Source organism: Dreissena polymorpha, chromosome 5 (genome assembly GCF_020536995.1).
Source record: "Dreissena polymorpha isolate Duluth1 chromosome 5, UMN_Dpol_1.0, whole genome shotgun sequence".
Taxonomy (NCBI): Eukaryota; Metazoa; Mollusca; class Bivalvia; order Myida; family Dreissenidae; genus Dreissena; species Dreissena polymorpha.
In genome coordinates, this window is record NC_068359.1 from 81,686,399 (window position 1) to 81,692,398 (window position 6,000).

Below are 6,000 nucleotides of genomic sequence, written 5' to 3' on the forward strand. Positions count from 1 at the left end.
ATGGTTATGGACAAGTAGATTTTTCAAGTTTGCACAAAATAGACCTTATATAAGCAAATTTTCAATTTTTTAACCCCCGGGGCAGGATCAAATTTGACCCCAGGGGAATAATTTGAACAAACTTGGTAGAGGACTATAAGATGTCATTACATACCAAATTTGGTAGCCCTAGGCCCAATGGTTATGGACAAGTAGATTTTTCAAGTTTGCACAAAATATGCCTTATATAAGCAAATTTTCAATTTTTTAACCCCCCTGGGCAGGGTCAAATTTGACCCCAGGGGCATAATTTGAACAAACTTGGTAGAGGACTATAAGATGTCACTACATAGCAAATTTGGTAGCCCAAGGCTCAATGGTTATGGACAAGAAGATTTTTAAAGTTTGCACAAAATAGGCCTTATATAAGCAAATTTTCAATTTTTTAACCCCCGGGGCAGGGTCAATTTTGACCCCAGGGGCATAATTTGAACAAACTTGGTAGAGGACTATAAGATGTCACTACATAGCAAATTTGGTAGCCCTTTATGGTTATGGACAAGTAGATTATTCAAGTTTGCACAAAATAGGCCTTATATAAGCAAATTTTCAATTTTTTAACCCCCCGGGGCAGGGTCAAATTTGACCCCAGGGGCATAATTTGAACAAACTTGGTAGAGGACTATAAGATGTCACTACATAGCAAATTTGGTAGCCCAAGGCCCAATGGTTATGGACAAGAAGATTTTTAAAGTTTGCACAAAATAGGCCTTATATAAGCAAATTTTCAATTTTTTAACCCCCGGGGCAGGGTCAATTTTGACCCCAGGGGCATAATTTGAACAAACTTGGTAGAGGACTATAAGATGTCACTACATAGCAAATTTGGTAGCCCTTAATGGTTATGGACAAGTAGATTATTCAAGTTTGCACAAAATAGGCCTTATATAAGCAAATTTTCAATTTTTTAACCCCCCGGGGCAGGGTCAAATTTGACCCAAGGGGCATAATTTGAACAAACTTGGTAGAGAACTATTAGATGTCACTACATAGCAAATTCGGTAGCCCTAGGCCCAATGGTTATGGACAAGTAGATTTTTCAAGTTTGCACAAAATACGCCTTATATAAGCAAATTTTCAATTTTTTAACCCCCCCGGGCAGTGTCAAATTTGACCCCAGGGGCATAATTTGAACAAACTTGGTAGAGGACTATAAGATGTCACTACATACTAAATTTGGTAGCCCTACGCCCAATGGTTATGGACAAGAAGATTTTTCAAGTTTGCACAAAATAGGCCTTATATAAGCAAATTTTCAATTTTTTTACACCCGGGGCAGTGTCAAATTTGACCCCAGGGGCATAATTTGAACAAACTTGGTAGAGGACTATAAGATGTCACTTCATACTAAATTTGGTAGCCCTACGCCCAATGGTTATGGACAAGAAGATTTTTAAAGTTTGCACAAAAAAGGGCTTATATAAGCAAAGTTTCAATTTTTTGACCCCCGGGGCAGGGTCAAATTTGACCCCAGGGGCATAATTTGAACAAACTTGGTAGAGGACTATAAGATGTCACTACATAGCAAATTTGGTAGCCCTAGGCCCAATGGTTATGGACAAGAAGATTTTTAAAGTTTGCACAAAATAGGCGTTATATAAGCAAATTTTCAATTTTTTTACCCCCCGGGGCAGGGTCAAATTTGACCCCAGGGGCATAATTTGAACAAACTTGGTAGAGGACTATAAGATGTCACTACATACTTAATTTGGTAGCCCTAGGCCCAATGGTTATGGACAAGAAGATTTATAAAGTTTGCACAAAATAGGCCTTCTTTAAGCAAATTTTCAATTTTTTGACCCCCCGGGGCAGGGTCAAATTTGACCCCAGGGGCATAATGTGAACAAATTTGAAAGAGGTTCACCACATGAACATTCCTGAGAAATTTCATCAGAATTGGACCAGTAGTTTAGGAGAAGAAGTTTAAAGAAAAAGTTAACGCACGCACGCACCCACGCATTGACGCACACACGACGGACACAGGACCATGACATAAAAAAATGTAGTGCATAACAAACTCAAAGTAAAAATTATTTAAAATTACCAAATTCACATTGAAATCAGTCTTTTAAATCACCAGACGTTAGTTGTTAAATCACTAATAATAGATTACAGAAAACGAAAGTGATGTTTACAATTTCAGCAAAAAATATCCAGGTCGATCCGAAAGTATCCAAATGAAAACTCATCACGTGACAAAGCGACAATGGCGTGAAAATTGTGAATTTCAGGCTGATGAAAGTTATTTTCCTCTTTGTTAGATGCATTTAAAGCATTTGAACCTTAAAATATGCCCGATGAAGTAATTTATATTTATTCACCAATATATGAAGAAATGTATCCAAGAAAATGAGATGCCTTTAATTAAAAGCGTGACATAAATATGTTGCCGAGGTACTACTCTGGTTGACTTTCAATATGGGGCTCGCTTCAGCATACAGGTCTGTCAATACTATATAAGCTGTAAGCTGAAGTTTCTTTAGCTAGCTTTAAGTCTGTGGTGTATAATTTATAATAATTGGCATTAATTATGCAACAAAGAATAGTTAGTAATATCTGGTAGTTGGAGATATTTGGTCATAGCTGGTGATTGATGTATTGTTTTGGTTTAGCAAAAAGATGTGTCTGTTATTGCTTTTATTTAAATTTGAATAAGTGTTATAATAAAATAATTTTGGCAAGTATGAAATTAATTGAAACCCTTGTGAAAAATGAAAAGCCTGTTGTCTTTTTTGCCGATCAGTGCATTTCTCATTTTGGAGTCTTTTTTGTGATCAGTATTTAAACAGAAATGAATAGAGTGCGACCAAGATTCAAAGTTTACACATCTTACTAAGGACAGATGAAGTGTTAGTGGAAGTTAACCTGATGTTTTCGAGTAACCTCCCTTTTAATAGCATTTGCCAATCCAATCTTGCACATGTGTTGATATATTGTTGTCATTATGGTTATTATTAGGGTTGCATAAAAATAAAATATTGTATAATTATATATTCATGAATATGCAAGACAAAGTATATAATTTCGATTACTCAATTACGTAAACCGATGTTACACGTCGTCCGAACTTTCATGGATTTTCTCTAATTTTATGACTTAAATCTGGTAAAATTACTATGGTTACGAAGCAGAAGTATTTCAAACTGATAGCGTTTTAATAAATTTTCGATATAATTACTAAAATCTACAAACAAACAACAATTAGCGAATTTTGGCGGGACCTTTCACTCTGCATGCTTCGCGAAAGACAGCTTCCGGTAGGTCACAATCCACTTACACATTAATGTACGGAAATACCAAAATATACAGGAAAGAAGATGGACCGATTATATTACGAAACTATCAGATATTCAATCCATAACGCTATGAGGAAAAATTAATCTACTGCAACTTTGATAATGTTGAGAAAAAAATATTTAGGTAAAAATTAACCTCACTTAAAGAATTTGCCGCAGCACATGGCCACTGAAATTGTACATATTCGAGTGCGGAACAACCGGAATAAATGGTACTTATCATTTGTATCGACTCTCGCGTTTTTCATGGGTTATGGAAGACTGTCCACATGAATCAGCGTGGACGCATTTAACTGTATAAAATAATTAAATTGATATACTTTATCTCTTACATTGACCTTTGTTATGTGTTTAAGCGTGTGTGGTTAGCAAAATTCGTTTCAGTAAATCATATCTGTTTTTGCAGGATTCAAATGCTGAAATATTTGGAAAGGCCCTTAAAGGGGCCTTTTCACAGATTTTGGCATATTTTGAAGTTTGTCATTAAATGCTTTATATTGATAAATGTAAATATTGGATCTTAAATGCTCCAGTAAAAAATCAAGAATAAAATTAAAAAAGGAAAAAAAAGTTGCCGGTAGCAGGGCACGAACCAGTAACCCCCGGAGTCCTGGAGTAAGTCTGAAGTAAAAACGCATTAGCCCTCTCGGCTTTTCGACCGGGTATACACAGTTTAAGTAGTTTATACGTTATATAAGCAATCTTCGTAGTTTCGTAAATTTAAACGTCAGCAACAGAACTCTGCAAATTATTCAATCGTTTCGCGTTGCAACGCTTTACAATTTTTAGGTTTTCAAATCTTAAAAGATACATATTATGTCTATATTGGACTAAAGTAAATGTTAAGTAATACTGTTTCCTCACATATATCATAACTTAAACGAAAATTTGCGAATCTGAAACAACTTTTTTCAATTTTGTCAATTTACCAAACCGTGAAAAGATCCCTTTATAATGTTGTACCACAATCCACTCTAACTAAACTTGATATGCGTGCTGTTACCTTAGACAGTTAGGGATAATGGAATGAAAATAGTTCTGAAGAAATCAGAAATCTTGCTGGTTGTTATGAGACCTCGATCATGATTTTAAAATAGTTCCGAATAATGCAGACAACTTGCTGGTTGTTATAAGACCTTATCATGCAATACAGAAACCAAAAAACACACAAAATAACACGATTTAAACACGCCACAACCTTACAACCATAAAATTTAAATACAATATTTCAAAATAATACAACCTTACAACCATAAAATTTAAATACAATATTTCAAAATAATTACATTCATTGTACACGAGACATAAACACATATATAGTAACATTGACTAATTCTACATATTGTTACGTTTTCACCGGAATACATGTAATGTGACCATTGTTTGGGCGTTATGCGATTCCAACAGTTCTCTGCAGATTCCACGAAAACTTGGAAGGGCCTGTCAGACACATTATCCTGTTTGATTACATCTGACATCTGGTCCATCTGTCAGATATTAACCCATTTATGCCTAGTGGACTCTCCCGTCAATCTAAATTGGTCAATTTATTTCCAAAATTAGGGATGTCTAGTATATTTATTTCTATATTTAGAATATTTCTTACATAAATTCCTTTAAGCAAACAGCGCAGACCCTGATGAGACGCCGCATCATGCGGCGTCTCATCTGGGTCTACGCTGTTTGCCAAGACCTTTTTTTCTAGACGCTTGGCATAAATGGGTTAATGCTTATGAACTATGCATATCTCGTTGTATTTATATATATTGTAATTTTTGTCAAACATTTCTCGGGTAGGTATAATGCGGAGCTCTCAGCGCAGCCAATAGAGATATAAGGAAACCGCATCCTTTAGCGCAGCCAAAATACAGGTAGATTAAAATGAAGACGGATTTGGCTACGGTTGTACGATATTTGATGCTTATTTTTTAAATCATAAAATAAAACAAGCATTGTTTGGCGTTCAACTAAATAAAGAATTGAAATGTTGGTTACACATATTTACTTGAATTAAGGAAAGTAATACATTCTGATGTGAATCTTTTTGCTGCGTGGTTTATTTTTTATACTTATAAAATGTACACTCAATTCATATTTTCAAATCACTAATGAACTACTAAAATCATATTATTAATAAGTAAGTTTCAATATGGGGTGCTTAAAAATTCTATTAAATTGTTTCTGAATTTGGCATCCCTAAATGTCATGGTAAAACAATTATAAAAATGTATTTTTTAAAAGGTATCATCCTAGAATGTTCATTTAAACAAGCTGTTTCTGTATAAAGATTTTCAATTTGAACAAAGTTACACGGCTTACTTGTTTAATACCTATGAGATGGAAAAATTATATCATAGCATGCTAGTTTGGAAAATAATGTCGAATATGTGAAACACAACTGTAGCTTATATGATTCATTTATAAAATCGATTAACAGCATAATATAAAATGCTTACGACCTTTCTTGTTTCAAACATGCCGATAAAACGTTTATTAGAAGTTAACTAAACTTAATTAAATACGTTGAAAATGACATTTAATGAATTGTATAAATACAATCATATTTTGTTCCCACTTTAGATGTATTCAAGTTCAAGTGGAGTCAGTAAAATTACTGACAACTATATATGTTTTAAAGACCGGTTATTATCGAGAGAAAATTAGA

At 34.2% G+C, this 6,000-nt stretch overlaps 1 protein-coding gene across 1 annotated transcript in view; it reads right to left on the reverse strand.

Moving 5' to 3' along the window:
• The window catches only part of LOC127831403 (uncharacterized), a 64,761-nt gene extending 61,442 nt beyond the window's left edge, over positions 1–3,319 (reverse strand). The window contains exon 1 of the mRNA XM_052356389.1: positions 3,261–3,319. The gene's annotated coding sequence lies outside the window, so the exon portion shown is untranslated. The remainder of the gene's footprint in view (positions 1–3,260) is intronic.
• Positions 3,320–6,000: the final 2,681 nt, after the last annotated feature.